The sequence below is a fragment of the Lepisosteus platostomus genome, chromosome 7 (assembly GCF_059453375.1).
Source record: "Lepisosteus platostomus isolate fLepPlt1 chromosome 7, fLepPlt1.hap1, whole genome shotgun sequence".
Classification (NCBI taxonomy): domain Eukaryota; kingdom Metazoa; phylum Chordata; class Actinopteri; order Semionotiformes; family Lepisosteidae; genus Lepisosteus; species Lepisosteus platostomus.
This window is the reverse complement of record NC_142617.1, coordinates 1,247,282-1,262,652: the sequence shown is the minus strand read 5'-3', so window position 1 is coordinate 1,262,652 and position 15,371 is coordinate 1,247,282. Positions and strand designations below refer to the sequence as shown.

Sequence of the window (15,371 nt, the reverse complement as noted above, 5' to 3'; positions counted from 1 at the left end):
AATTCCATGTTGAACAGTACAGCTGTTTTTAAATAGATGGAAATTAGTTAATACTTTCTGACAGATTTACTCACAAATTATGGATCAGTGTGGAGACCGCTACCAAACCATAATAGAAAATGCAAAATTAGTTCATTTGCAGCATGTCTTCATTTGATGTTGTGCTTTAAAAAAAAAAAATAGGATGCCTTTTCCATTGACTTATATTTTAAGTAAATTCAAGTGGTTCAAGTTAATGGCTTGTGTAATGGGTTCAATAGTTGAACATTAATTACAAGTAGTGCAATGAACACAAATGGACAAGGGCCATAGATTGTTTTAAACAGAGCACTAAATTAATTTGAGAAATATTGGCATACCTGACAGTTTTCGAATATAAGAGAATACAAAGATTAATAATGAATCTTTTTTTAAGATTAAATAAACAAGTGCTTTCTAAACAACAAAAGTTTACAAGTGTTTAGTATGTATCCATCTGATATGCTTCTACACTCTATAAACCTATAGCAAATCCAGGATATAAAACAATACAAAAGCTTTATGGTGCCTTAAAGTCTTGCATATACAAGCTCCCCATTCCTCCGCACTCGAAAGCAAAGATGCTCATATGCAATTACACCATTAGAAGTTTCTTTTCATCTTCAAGTCAGACTGATAGTGCTTGATTAGCGTGTTTGTGTGAAATGCCTAATGGGAGCTTCAGGGCACTTAAGATCGGAGTGAAGAAGACAAACTGCCCTTCACTGAACGGCTGAAATAGATTCAATAAGAAGTGTAGGCACTGCTTCTCTTGAAAATTGAGTTTCCTGTGGGTATTTAAATGAATAAGCCAATAACAAAAGTACTCTTTCCTGCATAATTATTAGTTATATTGAATATCAGAGTCCTGCAAATGAATTTCAAAACACCAATAACTATCAATATAACCAATAGATTGCACTTTAAGCAGGAGTTCTCTACTGTCATGGATCACTGCTCAGAATTTCTCAGCTGGAGAGTCTATTTCCAGAAGATTTTTGAAATTTCATTTAAACTAGTCCTTGGCTATTATACAGCAAATTTGCATGTGAAGGCGCCCAGATCCGAAAGATCTTTCACGACAAGCACACATCACTGCATGAAGAAAAAAATAGAAAAATGTGTACATGCATCCCTGAAACAATTTTTATTTTGTGCGGTACTGTTAGAATTCTGATGAAAGGTATGAAAAATGCATACGATTTTTAGTGAACACAAAGTGTTCCATTTTTTTGTCTGTGATTTTATTAATCAACATTAAAAAGGAAAACGTATTCTCAAATTAACCCGGCAATTTAAATGCACTACATGAGGATGTTTATTTCCTTCCATTTCCCTACATTTTTAATTCAATATAAACATTGAAACTGATATCAACAGAACTGCTTTTTAGACAGCATTTTTTCTGGGGGGGGGGGGGGGGTAGTCATTCTAAAACCGTTCTAGACGGACTTAAAAAGTTCTGTCCTGCTTCCGGAAGTTAATTGAAATCGTTCATTGTCTCGCATGACACATTGGGAACGCCGCAGCCTGGAGGCATGTGTGGCAGAAACTGTGCCAGCCGGGCCGCTGAGCCGGCTCAGGAAAATAAAAGCCTCAAGCAGCAGGGCAATCTGGAGACCAGGAGGCTGGATCAGCACCTTTCCGACCCAGATGTTGACCCAATTACTGTGTGCATGATAAATAAGATACAGAATCTGGGGAGCAGGCCCACCTGGGAGCATGTGCAGAAGACAAGAGCACGAGGAGCAAGCCTGTCTTCTCTGTACCACAAGCATGCTCTGCACGTGCTAGAGGTGCTCGGAGAAAAGGGAGGAAACTCGAACTGGGATGATGGCAAACAGCACATGAGTAATTAACAGGCAGGTTGTCATTTCTCTCTGGAAATGTATGGAGTGTAGGGCACACGGATCCAAAAATCAACAAGAAATCTTCGCTGTGTTCCAATGCGTTTTGTGTGGGTGTGCTATTATCCAAAGAATGACTGTACATCTGCCTGGTTAGTTAATGTGACACTGAGATGCACTTATACCTGAAGATGATAGTTTGCAATTTTATTTCCACTCAAAATGAAATCTGGTTTAAGCATCTTGTAATACAGATGCTCAGAAAGATTTTAGTTTAGGGTAAGTGAAAAATCCATGGAGTCTGTTGAAAGCTGAATTGTTGTGACCATAAGAGTCATTTATAATGTGCAGATTAGTCACTTACTTGTGATGTGTTGTTGAGATCTTATTTGTCTGATTTCTCATCTGTTGGGGTGTTGATCTCTAATGCACAGTAAATGGCTGCTTTGGTGATATTGAATGACTGTTTTATTCTAGAGAAGGTGGTCTAAGTCCAGCGCTTAAAACACAGCATGTTGAACAGAATTGTAAAAGAAATTCCACTTCTCAGCACAGGGAAGGTTGCTACTTAATGTGAAATCAATAATTTGAAACAAACACTAATCGTGACTTTGACCCACCCAAAACTGCATTCACTTCCTTTGGTGTTTTTCAGACCTGGAAATATACTAAAAAAGGGAATCCATTACAGAGGAAGCTGTAATACAGACAGGTTTATGGCACTTGTCTATGGTAGTCATAAGGCATTAAAACTCCTACAGCATAACCAAATGTACAAGGAGTAATTTAATGTCAAATGTGCTTCCCTCAATTACATTTGAAGCTGGTGGGGGGTGTGTTCCTGCATTTTATTGGTAAATGAAACTCCTAGAGTTTTCTCTAGTGAACCATAAACTGGCATATAGCAGCACATAATGCACCATTAGTAATATGAATTCAGTCCTGCACATTTACATTCATCAGTGGATGATATATATGCCCAAGGATTTCATGACATTAGATGCAGTGCAGTGACAGTCCTCTGAATGGAAATTATATACACCAAGACTGAAATGCAATCAATTATAAGTGCATTGGGCTGCCACTATATAGTAATAGCTTATCAGTAGCTTTTGAGGGACACACAGCAGAGCAGCATATAATGCTTTGTACACCAGGAGTTTATCTAAGGAAGAAACATTCCTTCTTCCTTATGGAAGAAGAATGGAAGCTCTCTGTGTGCCTCCGTTCTTTCACATGCAGCGCACATACGTGAGAAAGACAGGATGGAGAAAGTACTCTGATCTTTGCACAGCGTGTGTAGCCTGACACAAAATCTGAAAAGCCGTCATGTAGTCCAGCTTCACAGCCCCAGCCAGAGTAAAACCCCCTGCCCAATCAGATCAGAGATCACAATCGGAGAGGAGCGACATTGCCCTAAAACCCTTGTTGTGCACCTTCATCGCTTTAATATGAGGGGCACTATTACAGTAGAAGCGTAGAAGCAGAGTGTCTGTTGAATTCTATGTCAATTGATGAAACGGCTGCACGTCTGTCTGGGAATAGTATTGAATTCTCTTTTGTTCAGAGGTTTAGGAGCAAGTTTAACAGCAGGCAAAGGCATTAAGTAGAAAGATTTTCCTGTACCAATAAGGACTCCGGTGCCCCATGTTTTTCCAGCCAGCCATGTAACCCAATGCAGGGGTCTCTTTGCGCAGTTTTTTTAACCTTGCATTTGCAGAGCTTTGTTTCCAGAACTGAACTGAAGAAAAAAACGTGCAACCCTGAATCCGACTGATTCTCTCTTGCTCATTGCCGGCATAACTCTTGTAATTCTGTGACAAGGAATTCATGCAGATCCCTGAGAAACAGTGTGCCTCAGTTCAGTCCATTGATACTGCAGGTATGACATGGTAGAGCATTCTCAGCTTTGGGTGCAATAAGAGGAATATGACACCTGTGGCCTGTTCTGTGTGGCGTGTGCATGTTTCTTCCGGTGTTCAGGTGGGTTTTTCCCTGGTGCTCTGGTTTCCTCCTCCATTCCAAAGTCAAGCTGATTGGGTTCATGGGTGTCTCGAGAGTCCCCTGATTGTGTGAGCTTGTGCCCAGCAGTACACTGGCCTCTTCCCCCTTGGGTCCAGGACAGGGTGTGTGTGGCTGCAGCCCTCACCTGGAATAACTGACCTTCTGATAACACATTAACAGCTACTGTGAGACAGCAGGTGCCCCTCCTTCCTCTGCAATCTGCACTGGTTTCTGTCATGATACAAATATGACTTTTAGCAATGACCATTGATAATCTGCATATTTTATTTTGAAGGCTTTAGTTAAAGAGGAAAGTCATTATTACCATTTGCCTTTCTTCTCCAAATTGATTTTCAGTTTTGTTTATAGTGTTTGACCTCTTTTTTTTTTTGTACGAAGGCTTTATGGTGGGTCCGAAGTTGTAGAAAGATTATTTAGGATACCTCATAAAATGATTTCAATGAGCAGATTCCAAGTTATTAATTTGGGAATGCTAATTTTGTGATTTACAATTTGTAATGCTTCTGATTTCCAGTTTTCTGAAGAGGAGAGGGAAACCATTTGCATATATATTGTCTCATTGCTATTTTCTGCAATCAGTTCTGCTCAGCTGATTCTAGCGAAATAATACTGTGCTTTTAAATGGACCACCTTTCTCAGTGTTTACTCAGATGTGGTTTAACTGCTGGGAGATGGATCTCTTCTTTGACCTACAGTAAGTATTTCTTCACCACTCACATTGTGCCTGAGGTGTTTTTCTCAATAACAACAACAACAACAAAAAAGAGCTTGCTCTTCATGTCTTAATGCTTAAGCATTAATGTGAGTCATAGGAGTTGTAGGTAAAACACTTTTTCTGCACAATGGAAATGCCAAAAGCATTTTTTATAAAGGCAAAGAGAGAGCTGTACATAACAAGGGAGAAACTACATATGCAAGCATTCACTGGGGAGATATTTGTTTTCAGAAAGCAGAGCAGTGTAAGCAGTAGTTCTTAATTTACTGTTTAGATAGAAGCACTTCTGCTTGGGTTTTACATTTTTCCATAAATAAGGATTTATAATTTTTTTTTTTGTGTGGATGCTAACTGCTGTTCATTCTATCGTTGTATCCAATGCACCACTAACCATTTTACAACCCAACCCCACGCAGGCTAGTAGAAATGAAACATTGCACAGGTTTAATAGGTTTCTTACAATCAGAAACATTTTTAAAATGGCATTCTTTTAAAGATCCTTTGGATTTCAGCTTTCTAATGAAGAAAAAGTCGCAGAAGCCTTATGGAAGTTCTCAAATACAGTGCAGAAAACTTGTAAAAGAGACAGTTTAAGCTGTGATGTTAAGGACTCTGAATTAATTGACGTTAATGCCTTTTCTTATTTGGATTCCCCACAATGTTTGTTTGGAAAACACATGAACCTGAGTTCTAGTAATTAAGAAGCTGAGCTCCAAAGCCCAGGAATCAGTCCAGTTTCATTCCCTTCTCCTGGTGTTGGGTGCTGGGACGAACAGCTAAAGTCACTGCACTGCTCTGGGGACTACAGCACTCCTCCTGGTTATTACTCTGTTATGTTGAATATATTTCTACATCCCAGTGTTCATGTTTGTTTCCTCTGGGTGGTCTAGTTTCTCCCACCTTCCTACATCGTGTGAGTGTGAGTGTGAGTGTGCACTGGCCATGCATAAGAAGCTTTCCGATAATGGATGGGTAGACAAATTCCACTGTGGCTCTGGGTGGGCATTGGCAGCTGCTGGTGGGCAGGCAGCAAGAGGTATCCAGTCCGAGAATCCCCAGTCTGGAATGGATGCTCACAGCTGTGAGGCAGGCAATGACATCATAACCTTGTCTCCACAGGCTGTGGGACCGAGCGCTGATTGATGCGGTCAGCTGTTACTTTTGTCAGTGCGCGGTGATACCTTGTGAAACAGAAAGGACAACGGCGCAGGGATTACCACAGCGTGCTCCGTGCCTGCCCCTGAGAGCTCAGGTGGCATTGTGCCTCAGGGTAAAAACAATCGCTTTTGTGTCTCGGGGGACTCTATCAAACAAACTAGAGATCTACTCTTCATTTTGCACAGGGAAATGTGCAGATACGTGTACATGCCAGTATATACTGTAGTTTCCGCATTATTTACGGAGCGAATCTCTTATATGGAGCCTTTTCTTGTACACATTTCCTCCTGTAGTTTGGCTCCAAGCTGAAGCACATTTTAAAATATACAAGTTTTCCTGATACTAAAATCCCCAGGTGTTCCTGCCCTTATACTGTAGTTGTGCGTTTTTCTTTCTTTTAGCCGAGACGTATAAATATATTCTAATCTGTGAGAATAGATTGACATGATTTTTTCCCAATCTTACATTTTGTCAAATCAAGGGACGACTGTAAGCATCTTCTGTAGTTACAAGAATGTACTGTATGTACATATGCAAAGTTATGGCGCACAAGGATCATCTAGAAGCATCGCAATAACATAAATTAGTTTCACAGTGTTTCTGTCGCTCTTTAGAATGATACCTACGAAACAAATTTGGTGGATTTGTCAGTCTAACGCTAATGTGTCGTTTCCTTGATTATAATGCTCACTCATCTTAGCATATATACGGTACCGTCAGTCTACAGAGTCCGAGCGAGGTGCTATTAATTCTCTTTCGGTTGTAATAACGCAACGCTGTGTTTTCGGCGATGTGGCGATGCTTAACATTAGAAAGTGCAAACGTAAATAAAACGTGCGAATAAATGCACTGAACTGTTTTAGGGATATTTCCTGGATTCATATTAAAACAAGTCGCCGCCGGGAGGTATCTGTTTCTCCTAGTATGCTCTCATTAAGTTGAAGACTGCTGGGCTACTCTTTCACAAACCTCGGGTCTTCAGACAGCGGTGCAGCCCAGGAAGCTATTGTCAAAGCTTCCAGCGTTTCACAACTGTAAAGCCGTGAGGTTTTGTTTGCTTGTGTTTCGCTATTTCTCTACCTAAAATCCAATAAAAAAAAGTCCGCCGGATGGTTTTCAGGCATCCAACTAAGTGGTCGAACTAACGCCTGAACTAATGAGTCACAGTTCCACGGTGTTGTCTTCCTGTGCCGAACAGAAGCATCTCGGTATATTCTCCAGTCAGATCTCATTGTCCAGGTAAGCTTTTTTCTGTCTTACGAGATTCGTGTTAAGGCTGAGTTACTGTGGATCAGCCGTAAAACATTTGGGCAATCTGGGAAGCAGGGTGACTTGTTTGTGAGCGGCATAAGATTGTAAATCCTATTTCAGTCTGTTGTTGAGGAAAAAACAACTGAAGTCGAGCAGGACTCTTAGGAAAGCAAACTGCGCGCCGGGACTGATATTGGGAATTGTCGCTTCCCGACCTCTCCTGAGAATGTGGCTGTTTAGCTTAATTTAAACAGAAAGCAGCAACTTTCACAAGATCTAGAAACCCAGCAGAATATGAAATTCATTCTACAGTACATATCGTTATGTTTTAATTGTGTAAAAAATGTATTTAAAATTTCCAATGAAGGAATTTATCAAAGCATCTTTTGTAGTACCAGGTGTGTGGTCGTTCTTTTTCAAATGTTCATATTTTAGCTCAGAGGCTACATCAAATGTTTCGCTCGTCCGAGTGCCTTGTGAGCATCTCCTTCACCCGAGACCAGGGATCTCGACCCTCTGTTGCTTCTCTGAGTTGTACTGTATCTCGTCATAGAGTCATGTTCTGAAAGGGAATCTTGCTTTGCGCAATGAAGTTGTGAAGTTGCTGCGCGAATAGACCACAGCGCTTTATGCAGTAAAATCAATTAAAACGTACAGTACACACCTAATTTAGTTTATGGTGAGCCTGACCTCGTCCGTACCACGGCAGAAGCTGTGTGGCCACTCATTTGCGCATTTCAGAGCGGCCACACAACGTTGCTTTGGGTTCTGTGCTGTTTCGGGTTTTTGGGCTGATTTGGCAGAAATTTTCCGCGCTAAAATCCACTGTATGAAGCGCACAAACTGATTAGCAAAACAAGAAACAAGTCACTGAAAACAGGAATATGGGCTGTATTTTCATGACATACGCTGTAGCCTCTATCCCTAGCCAGGGTCATTTTTCAAGTTAGGGCTTTCAGATCGGTTAATTGCTGCCCGAAGTATTTCCAACTTCTGGCAATATTGTACACAGTTTGTGGTGCTGGCACACGTCCGTTTCTCCCTATGCTTTGTTTATTTTGTTGAATTCATAAGATCACTTTATTAGCCCTATACAGCTTATTGCATTAGGAATTTAAATGAGTTTAATAGATTTTAAGCTGAGGTTATTCATCATGTGGTGTCATCACTTTACAGTTGTATATTTCAGCCAGGTAATTCTGCACTGTTACCGTGTTCGCGCTCAATGCTGGCATTGTAGGAAGAATGGGTTTCAATAACAAATATTGAATCAATCATTTGGGTTTTTATAACTTGTGTAGTTCAGTCCTAAATTCGGTGATGCAAAATGAAACAAAACTGACGAAAAGGAAGGGGTTATTACACAATCTTTAAATGCATTTTAAAAGTGAAAAATAACTCATGATCTATTATTTTTATCGCAACATGAAGGGCGAAACTACGGAAAATAAAAGGAGTGGAATTTAGTAGATATAGATAAGACATTAAAAGGCTGTGAGAGTACGCATCATAGGTTTGCCAGTTCAATTTGTTAATAAAGCAGCAATAGAGTCGCACTGAGTAGCCAAGGTCTTTGTGTTTGACACAGAATTGTGGGGAAGCGGTAAGAAAGGCAGGCAAACTGACAGAATACATCTCGATCTTGTGCTGAAATGCACTAGTAAGACCCCAGTTAGGATGTTGTGTATGACTTTGGTCACTACATTAAAAAAGAGGTTGCTGGTCTTAGATCAGCCCAGAGAAGAGCAAACAAATGCTTCCCCAGTTTTAGAGGACTGTTGTTTATTGACAAGCCAAAGGAACTGAACAAATAGAGTCTTGAACAAAGAAAAAGCTGATCCAAGTATCCTCAGAGTTCGCCAGCAAAGTCACCACAGTGGTCTTTTTCAGAGCCCACAGTGAAACACGATTCACAGAGCACATGGAAGGGCATTGAACTCCGGGGACAGGGGGCACGTCTCGGCCCAAAGGGAACGAGCCAGTCCAGGAAGTGCCTGGATGAGGTTGTGGGGTCAAACAGCAGCAAGGGGCAGAATACATTTCAGGGTCCAGCTCATCAGCTGTCGTTCTGAGGCTGTCCAGTTCTCGTCTGGGGGGGCGCTGGGGTGTCAACATGCAAACATTACAGCTCAGCTCTCAGTGAACTAAAGTAACTTGTCGCTTTAATTGGACCAACCCAGCTCCTCAACTGCTGGTGGTATAAAAAGGCCAGGAAACCATGTGGAAATGCCAGCCCTTCAAAACCAGAAATTGGCTTGGCTGCTTCTGCACAATCGGTGGTCGCCATCACCACCACCAGCCACCAGAGGTCGCCTAGAAATAATTGGAAAATATACAGTATATCCTTACACTGCAGCAGTTCTCATCAGATGTGATCTTCCTATCACAATTTCTAATCCAATCTAATTGAAGAGCTGCAGGTTTGATTCTATTTTGGGGTGCTGTGCCGCTGGTCAAGGGACTTCTCACAGACTTTTCCAGTAAATGTTGTGTTGCATAAATGGATTACCTCCAAATACCCAAATACTAAGTTGTCTATGTAAATTTATTTTCAGTTGACGTATCTGGGTAGATAAAGGATTGTTGGATATAAAGGATATATTGTATTGTGGTCAGGTGGAGCTTGGCATCTTTCTTAGAGGTGGCTGGGTGAGATCCTCGGATCGCGACTCGGAGACGATCGAGTTGGATAGGCTGCAATGCCTCCTTTCCTTTGTAGCTGTTGTGTTCACAATAGTAAGGTTTTGTCACCTGTTTATTTAACAAAAACTCGGGCCGACACACATTGTTTGAGGGCTTCGTTTTTGTTCAGAAAAGGTGCAGCCTGAGCCATCCTCACAGAGCTGGGGAGGGGACAGCTTCCTCAGTTTCCCATTTTCCTTAGTAATCTAAACAATTAATACCTTAATCGCAGGTGCAGTGATTTTGCTGTCAAGACAGCGGCACGGAGACGAATTGGGATGTCAATCCACAGCCCCAGAGGCGCTCGCTGAGAGGCGAGTTCATCAGCTGGAGCTGCAGACCTGTCATGTGGCCTCCCCTCTGATCCGTTTGAGCAGGCAGCGCGCGGAGGCTCTCTCACGAGCTGGTTCTGACCGAGCCGGTTGGGACTGGGTCCGTGCAGAGGGGTACAGCCTGCCGCCACTCGGTCACTTTGATTGGCTGGACTGTGCTTCTCCTCCCAGCCCTCGACTCTGGACCACCTCCGAGAGCAGGCGGTTCCTTTCTTCAGAGGTTCGGGTGAGGAGCGGCGTCGCTGTGCGAGTGGATCCAGAGGGGGAAAGAGATGCACAGCCTTTCAGCTGCGGAGCCTCTTCAAGTGAAAGAGGACGCACCTGAAGAGCTTCCACTGCTGAAATGTTGCATTTGCTTCCTTTAACTTTGACCTTTTGACCTTTCCTTCTTTTCTGCAGTCAGGCGGCCTGGTTGGCACTCCTGTTTCCCTCCTGGACCCAGGCACCACCCCCTCCTGCCTAATCATCCGCCACTTACTTCACCTTCTGAATCCTGTTACTGAAACCGGGATTTAATAAGCATTCGTGATCATTATTGTTATTATTGCTGAGTGTGCCAAAACACAGCCTTGTGTTGATGTGTGCAGTTTCATGTTAGTGTGTCCAGCTCAGGTGAATTCCAGCAACAATCCCTGTCTTTCTCTGGCAAGATGCTCTTTCATTCCGTCTTCTAGAGCCTCTGCTAGACTCCTGTCCGAGGACAGGCACTGCTCCGTGCATGTCAGGTGAAAAAACAGGGCTCTTTCTTGTTGACTAGCTGTGGGTTTGAAAGCCCCTCTATTTTAGCTGTAACCCTTTTTGTTCCCTGGGCTGCATGGAAGCTGTGATTGTAGACGGGGAAGGAAACATCTGGACGCAGGAGCTGAGTGAGAGAGGTGATGCCGTCAGTGCATCACAGCCCCTCATTACAAACGCTGAAGTTTCTTCTCAGTTGAAATTGTATTTGATTGAAGCAGCTTTTTTGCAGTATTACCCTTAGGGAGCACCAGGGATACAGTATATTTTACATCAGAATATGATGTTTTCATTTAAACATCTGGAGAAGAATCTCATTTATCAAGGATTGCACAGTGTTCCTGCCTATCTACCTACTTTTACTTTCCTTAAGCCATAAGAAACACAGTTAAATCAGCCTACAGCACTGTTAGAAGCCACTCGTATGACCTCAGCTTCTGATTTCAGGCCATGAGGAAGATGTTAGTTTGATAAAAAGTGGGTACAGGGGTCACTTTTCTGTAAGATCATTGTTTACATGAAATGGTGAGGAGCTGAGATTGAATTAAAATGTGATGGTTAAAATTATCCTCTTACATAAACAGCAACTTTAATACACCAGACAGGACAAATATGACAATGTTATATTTAACACATAACACACAGCCCTTTTGAGAATAAGCCATAGTTTGATAAGTAGGGTAAAAATAGAAGCTTGCAGGTTAAGGAATTTGAAGCACAAAACTTGAGTCTTCACTTCTGTTGTCATTGGCTGTATTATGCTGTATATGCTGTGGGTGTTTAATAATGCCATTTATTTCCTTTACTAGAGATTTTAAGTGTTGAGTAAAGTCAATATTTAATCCTATTCTATATATCTTTATTTTAACCTCTCTGACTGTCAGAATCTCTAGGGAGTAAAGTTTCCATAACCAGCCTATACTGTAAGTGGAAGCTGATTTGACAGGGTAAGGGAGCTCAGAGTTACATTGTGTAAGAATGACACTGAAGGGTTCCTGGATAATCGGGCATCTTTTCATCACTCAGGAGCCAGCATGCTGCCGAAACACGTGCAGCTACAATTCATAAGAAAGGAAGAATGAGAAAGTAACCACACAAAATAATTCAGACCTGCACACAATCGGACACAACTATGAGCTGACTGACCACTGCTTTCACAGGTGTAGCTTGTACTTTGGCTCATCTGTTCCTCAAGAGAATGAATCCAGACACTGTACATTTCTTCCTCAGATGAGTGATTCATTACTGCAGAGCCTCTGTGAAGTTCAGGGTCTCGGACTGCATGTTTAATCATCATTTTCCCGCAACGCTCGACGTCTTGGGTCTCCTTGTGTGTCAACGTGTCTGTGCCTAGTCTTTTTTGGAATATTAATGCTGTGTAAAGCACTATAATCTCAAAACTGTTTTTATTCCTAAACAAAACGTCTGGATGTTGCAAGTCTGTGCGGTGTCATTTACCGCGAAGAAGAGTGAGTTATGTTATGCAGTCTATGGATTTATTGAAGTCGGTAGAATGAGCAAACGGGCTTCCTTAAATGACCAATAAAGGAAACCTCCAATGAGGTTTAAATTGTTTTACAGAGAAGCTGTAATAGAAATTATTACCTCTTTCTTTCATATCTAAAAGTCCAGGCAGCAAAGTACCATTAGGGTTGCAAATATTTACATAGAAAGCATTTTCTAAAGCATTTTGCAATTTTCTGATGCATGGTTATTGAGATTTGAAAACCCCCAGAGGCCGTTATTGAGATCAGTTTGTGCTGTCTATAACTTTCAAGAAACACTATTCATAGAATTAATTTTGTGGAACAGAGGTTGTATTTCCACTTTTTATAAAAAGAAATCTGAGTTTGATCTCCAGCATTTCAGTAGTTTGGGGAAGATGGTTATACTATATTCTTAACAGACAAAGGAAAAATCAATCTAGAAATCTTTAATTATTAAGCATAAACAATGTTCAGATGTTATTGGAATTTGTATAGTTTTAAGATTTTTAACATTTTTTATTTAAGAAATGTTTACTAATACCATCAAAGTTTCACATTTATTGAGATCTTGCAGACTTATTCAGTGTTAAACTAGAAAAGCCATCCTGACACCTTCTGCCTTCAGCAGTTTATTTCTTTTTTTAAACAATCTGCAGAGGGATTAAGTTAATCTATCGTAGCTCATAGAAAAAGATCATCAGAGCCAAGAGACGCTGCGACGGCCAAATTGTAAAAGGATAATTCTTCTAACAAAAACCTAATATTTTAGCAGAGCCCAAATGAATGGTATTTTATGGTTATCAGTTTTGTGGATTGCCGACACAACTGACAAAGCTCTTTAATACGATTACATTTTCCCTTTAGAGAGTACCTCAGTCGCTGTATATTATTCTATTCTTCTTTAAACTAATCTCAATTTCTAATTCCTGGTCAGATCCAGTCGTACTGAGAGCTTGAAAAATAAACAAGGCAATAACCTTTGACATGGGGCTCCCCTTTCACACATGTCCGGCACTTTCGTTCTTGGCTGGGTCACACATGCTCTTGTTCTATTTAATGTTCCCACAATAAAAGAGTGCTGCTTCACCGCTGTGCTATTCTGTAAATAAATTAAGATTAGATCTTGGATGTCTGCTTGTAGCTCAGAGCTTATCAGTCTCCGTCACTCATATTTTATTGCAGTAAACATGTTTTTCCCCGGGTATGATAAAGACTTGCAGGTATTCCAGAGGTGCACAAAAGAACATTAGATAATAACATTAACACTAGTATTTACTAATACCATAAAGGTGTTGTGTAAAGCAAGATGTTTGGGACTGTACTGTATATATCTGCTGATAAGATGATGCAAAGATTGTTGTTCCAGGTATTCATTCTGCTTTTGAATCTGGATGAAGACTACTGTCTTTGTAATGGTCTTGACCTAACTGACACCTGTGCAAAACATTCTCCTAGGTTTCTGGAAAGAAACTGAAGTTTATTAGAATGCAGTAGTTGATAATTGTATTATCTGACAATGATTGACAAATGCTTTTAAAAGCTGCAGGTGTTATGGCAGCCTGTCTCCAGAGGAATATACACACTTCATTGTGATAGTGTTTGAGTTATATTGTCCATATTGTCATATTTCCCACTTGTGCTCTGAGTTGTTAGGTGCAGAGCTTTAATCCCTGTATTTTATAAGCTTTCATTTCTTTCATTTTATTCAAATGCCTAAAATTTAATTCCCTAACTATTCCCCTGCTTAAAGGTGATATTCAAAGATGTGACATACAGCCTTGCATCTATAAATATCACCTTTATTCTGATTGTAATTATTAGGGGTATTCTGTCTGCTGTTACAGCAGCTTGCTTTGTCTTTGCCTGCCAGGTATTTAGTCGTCTGTGTGACCCCAAAGTCTCTGATTCCTGCTGCTACACTCGACCTGTATACTAGCCTGGACACTGCAATTCCCTTCTGGTACAGTGTGTCCTCTGTGATGGCTTCCTCCCTAGGAGTCTGCTCATGTTCCATCAGACACGTGGTTCCTTCCATGAGCTCTCAGTGGTCGAGACGTCTTCTTTGGTATTTTTCAGAACAACCTGTCCTGGAGTGAAGGAAACTCTCTGCATCTTTTCTCATGTGACTTGAGCCTACTGTTTGCTCCCGAGAAAATAGTATGTCATGTATAGTTGTTAAAAATCAGCAATAAAACCGGGAGGACTCTCTTGGGCTTTAGGTTGGCTTTAACTCTTTCTTCTTGTCTGGCTTTTCCAGAGATAAAAAATAGATCTGCAGAAGCAAAAAAAAGTTAATTACATCTGGTCAACACAAAAACCAAACCGTTTGCCTGCTGCAGGTGAGGAGAGCGGGATAAATAAATCAGAGTAATCAAATAGCTTTACAAATGGAGTAGATTGTTACCCTTTTAAATAAGCTGCATGATGTGCACATACAACAATGTGTCTTATGTGAAAGCATTAAATTAAGAAGAAAATATTAAATCATTTTTTTATAGAGTCTCAGGAAAGTTCCACATATCCATCTTAGGATCTGGATCCAATAAAATGGAGAAGCCCATTACTTTAAGTTAACTTTTTAATGATGCAATGCCATTGGCATAAATGGAGTGATTGAGCAGCAATGCTGATTAATCATCATTTTCTGTCAGAATCTGCAAATGTGGTATATAAATCTATGGTTCTGAAAAAAGAAATACACTTAGTGCCAAGAATAGACTTTATTGCTGGAGTTTATATTCTCTCAAAGCAATTCCCATGCTTTAAAGTTGCATGAATTGTACAAAAAATCAATAAGAGGGGCTTTTAACTTCACTGCAGTGACGGATGGCAGATTTCAGAACCTTGGTGAAAGTTATAGGCACCGTTCATATGCTAGGTGAGTGCAAAGATGGTCCTGTTTCTTCATTCTTATCCCTTCACTCAGGGATATAGCAAGGTGACCTACTCACGTGGATAGAGTCGGAGCATGACATTCATTTTGAAGTTTGTCTTGATCTCCTAAGACGTGTCTCGTGCAGTTTGAAATTCCCTGCTTTGAGGCCTTCGAGGACTCTATAGCAGTCACTTCTGCAGGTAGGATATCAAAGTGAATGTGGTGTTACTTGAGGCTATAACAGTC

At 40.8% G+C, this 15,371-nt stretch overlaps 1 protein-coding gene across 2 annotated transcripts in view; it reads left to right on the top strand.

The window, feature by feature from the left end:
• The first annotated feature begins 6,518 nt into the window (after positions 1–6,518).
• sgcg (sarcoglycan, gamma) overlaps positions 6,519–15,371 on the top strand; it is a 63,510-nt gene continuing 54,657 nt past the window's right edge. For both annotated transcript variants that reach the window (XM_088638415.1, XM_088638413.1), the window contains exon 1: positions 6,519–7,002. The gene's annotated coding sequence lies outside the window, so the exon portion shown is untranslated. The remainder of the gene's footprint in view (positions 7,003–15,371) is intronic.